Source organism: Bison bison, unplaced genomic scaffold, assembly GCF_000754665.1.
Source record: "Bison bison bison isolate TAMUID 2011002044 unplaced genomic scaffold, Bison_UMD1.0 scf7180017864037, whole genome shotgun sequence".
NCBI classification, from domain to species: Eukaryota; Metazoa; Chordata; class Mammalia; order Artiodactyla; family Bovidae; genus Bison; species Bison bison.
The window spans coordinates 9284647-9288926 of NW_011494609.1; the positions used below are offsets into that span (position 1 = coordinate 9284647).

The 4280-nt window shown below is 51.9% G+C and overlaps 1 protein-coding gene across 1 annotated transcript in view; it reads left to right on the forward strand.

Annotated features, from left to right (window-relative positions):
• Positions 1 to 4280, forward strand: part of PRDM15 (PR domain containing 15) — a 53016-nt gene that overhangs the window by 25591 nt on the left and 23145 nt on the right.

Consider the following 4280-nt stretch of genomic DNA (forward strand, 5'->3'; position numbering starts at 1 on the left):
CCAAGGAGTAAGCGTCTTTTAATTTCATGGCTGCAGTCACCATCTGCAGTGATTTTGGAGCCCAGAAAAATAAAGTCTGACACTGTTTCCGCTGTTTCCCCATCTATTTCCCATGAAGTGATGGGACCGGATGCCATGATCTTCGTTTTCTGAATGTTGAGCTTCAAGCCAACTTTTTCACTCTCCACTTTCACTTTCATCAAGAGGCTTTTGAGTTCCTCTTCACTTTCTGCCATAAGGGTGGTGTCATCTGCATAGCTGAGGTGATTGTTATTTCTCCCGGCAATCTTGATTCCAGCTTGTGTTTCTTCCAGCCCAGCGTTTCTCATGATGTACTCTGCATATAAGTTAAATAAACAGGGTGACAATATACAGCCTTGATGAACTCCTTTTCCTATTTGGAACCAGTCTGTTGTTCCATGTCCAGTTCTCACTGTTGCTTCCTGAATTGCATACAGAGTTCTCAAGAGGCAGATCAGGTGGTCTGGTATTCCCATCTGTTCCAGAATTTTCCACAGTTTATTGTAATCCACATAGTCAAAGGCTTTGGCATAGTCAATAAAGCAGAAATAGATGACAGTGTATTAAAAAGCAGAGAGATTACTTTGCTTACAAAGGTCCATCTAGTCAAAGCTGTGGTTTTCCAGTAGTCATGTATGGATGGGAGAGTTGGAGTATAGAGAAGACTGAGCACCAAAGAATGGATACATTCAAACCGTGGTGTTGGAGAAGACTCTTGAGAGTCTCTTGGACAGCAATGAGATCCAACCAGTCAATCCTAAAGGATATCAGTCCTGAATATTCATTGGAAGGACTAATGCTGAAGCTAAAGCACCAATACTTTGGCTACCTGATGTGAAGAACTGACTCATTGGAAGAGACCCTGTTGCTGGGAAGATTGAAGGCGGAAGGAGAAGGGAATGACAGAGGATGAGATGGTTGGATGGCATCACTGACTCAATGGACATGAGTTTGTGCAAACTCTGAGAGATAGTGAAGGACAGGGAAGCCTGGTGTGCTGCAGTTCATAGGGTCGCAAAGAGTGGGACACATGTTAGCCTTAGCGAGCAAGCAACAGTCAGATGGGCCTCAGCTGACCTTGGTGCCCAGTGGGACGATAGCGCCCCGTGTGGCCACGCTCGGTTCTGCACGAGCACACTGGGTGAATGGAGGGTGACACAGGTCCTGTTTGGTGAGACTGGCTCAAAGCCGAGGAAGAGAAGTTGTCCTTTTTTTATCTTTATTTCTCTGGACACAAATGAAACAGAATGTATGCAGACAAAGCAGCAGTTGCTACATGTCAGCAGAAAATTCTGTTAAAACAGATGCTTGTGGTTCTTTGTTATATAGAAGTACCTGAGCAGCAGTGGATTGAAGTGTAATTTCTCTGTAATTTCAAACGTTAGAAGTTTTGAATGGAAAACAAGATAAACTGGGAACTGAGCTGATTTGTGTAATATATATTTGCACCATTATACTTTTATATAGTACTCACCTTAGGACAATGTATCTTCCATAGGCTGTTAAGTCAGGGATTTGTGTGAGCTTTGAAATGATGATTTCTTGGGCTTTTCTCAAGGACAGCGGAGCCTGTCCTGGGTGTGAGGAGGCGTAAGTCTAACTCTTGTAAATGGCCCTCATCTGCTCTCAGCCTTTCTTGGGAGCTAGAGAAGAGCTGAGGTTCACATCTAGGCCATCGGGCAAGACAGAGCCACCTGGGTTCCCGTGCAGCCAGCCCCCTGGAAATTCCCCATCCCATGTCCTGCACACTTACCCTTCACCAGAGCCTGCGTGTCAAGCTGCACTCCCAGGCTTGCAGGCCTTGGAGTTGCCTGTCCTTGAGACCAAAGAAAGTCCAGAGACAGCGACAGAGACATTACCTTACAGGTCAGAAACATAGGCTCTGAAGCCACAGCTGCCTCTGCTATACACACACACACCCCATTTATAGGGGGAGATTGCCTTCAGGTTGGCTTGTCAGTTACCAGGGAGTCCAGCAGCTGGGGCACACCCCTTCCAGCCCCTCAGGTTAACAGCCAGGACCAGCACGAGGGCAGGTATTTCCCTTGAAAGAACTAGCAGGTGGAGTCTTTCTGGCCTAAAGATTAGGACAGTCCCTAGCTGAGGCAGAGGGCGAGCGGTTCATGTGAGTGGAGGTGAGACAGATGCTGGACAAGCAGGAGGTGGACAGAGAGCCGGAGGACGGCCGTCCCGCGTGGCCTGACCACACGCCACATAATAGGTATTCATTCTCAGTTGCTGCATTTTGTCAAAAGACCAGTGTAGACCTCGAGGGCAACAGGATTATGGGTGGGAGAAGGTTGTCCTTGAGCGCCTGTCTGGACTCCTGAACTGGTGACAGGTGGATGCCACGGCAGGAAAAGCCGCCCGAGCTGACAGCCTGGCCCGACAGCTGCTCCAGCTCCACTGTCGCTGGGCGGAGGCCACCTCTGTGGGTTGGGAAAGGTTGGAAGTGGGTCGTCTCCATTAGCTGGGAGGGACTCATTAGGGAGAGAGGGAGCTGAAGTCCAAGGGCTGCACTGCACTTTGCACGGCTGTCGGGTTCCATCTGGGGCTTGTGGGGCCAACCTGCCCAGGAGGGACGCTCACCTGTGTGGTTTGGGAGGCCCAGGATGGGTGGGGCCTCCAGTAATCTGCTGGGATAGCACTGTAGGGGGGTGCTGTTCAGTTGCTCAGTCGTGTCTGACTCTTTGTGACCCCGTGGACTGCAGCACACTAGGCCTTCCTGTTCTTCACTATTTCCCAGGGTTCGCTCAAACTCATGTCCACTGAGTCAGTGATGCCATCCAGCCATCTCATCCTCTGTCATCCCCTTCTCCTCCTGCCCTCAGTCTTTGCCAGCATCAGGGTCTTTTCCAGTGAGTCGGCTCTTCACATCAGGTGACCAAGCATTGGAGCGTCAGCTTCAGCACGCTGTATGGTGTGGCCCTTCACTAAGCAACATGGCAGATGCCCTTGTCTCTGGTCTTGTTCCTAAGAATCAATGCTAGGGAAATCTAGTTGGAAAAAAAAAATTACCAAGAACTACTAAATTGTCTGGTATCAAAAACAATGAAGAAAATTGTGATACATGAACTGAGTAGAATATTATGTAGCTGTTAAAATAAGTCTGAAAATCTTCACATGCTAAGTGCCTGTGCTGTGCACACATGCACAAACCCGTGTACAGGGCACTGTGTGGACACCCCTGGGCCTCACGGGGCTGCACACTGGGGTCAGGAGAGAAGTTAACCGCTGAGTCTGGAGCTGACTGGCTTGTAACAGCTGGGGGTGCTGCCGGCATCTGGGGCGGGGGAGGCCAGGGATGCTGCTCAGCATGCCGACTGTGGGACACCCCCACCACCCATCCTCCTCCACTATGATCAGCCCAAGTGTCTGCAGTGCACAGGCTGAGATTCTGGGATGGGGGTCCATTGTGAAGCAGAATGAGAACCCCAGTCAGAATCAATGTAGAAAATGAAACTTAACTCTGGGATTGGTGCACTCAGCACACACTGACTGACCACGGGAAGTGGTCAGTGGGCTGTAACCAAGGGCCCAGAGATGAGTGTGATGCAGAGCATCCTCTGGCCCTCACTCCGGAGCAGGAAGCACACTGTCACGCCCACCCACACAGGCGACAAGGGACAGGGCTCCTGGGTTGGAGGAGGGCCAGTGGGTAGTGGGGACTCCCTTATGGGGCTGGTTTAGGTGACAGACCCTGGCAGGTACGCGTCCTGGCAGGAGCAGGGAGGGTATGGGGGTTAGGGGGTGACATGAGATGGGGGAGCAGGGGGCCAGTCTGAGAGGAGAGTGCTGGCTGAGATCCCCTGGCGGAGGCCAGGTGGGTGGGACCAAGGTGGACAGCTGACGAGAGGCCAGGGCCTCGCAGGTCCCCCGATGGCCCCTCTGTTTGCACTCATGGGGAGCAGATCCTCAGGGCTAGGGGGGTGGGCAGGAGGGCTGAGGGGTGCCCTGCTTGCCTGGAAGGAAAGAGCAGGGTGGGGACTGTCAGAGGCCCTGGTGGGCAGTTTGGCCACCTTTGGGGAGGAACTGGGGGTGAGGCTGGGATATTGGCCGTCGGTATTTCCAGAGCCTTCATTAGGGGTAGAGGTGGAAGGTATGTGTCTCCTAAAGGGGCCCTAGGAACAAGGCAATCTGTTTACAGGTGGGAGAAACGGGGGATGTCTATGTGCGATGGGGGAGGAGCCCATGGAGGGCCAGGTGGGAGAGAAGGGGCAGGTGATAGCTGGGCTCTGGGGAAGCTGAGCCTGGGCTGG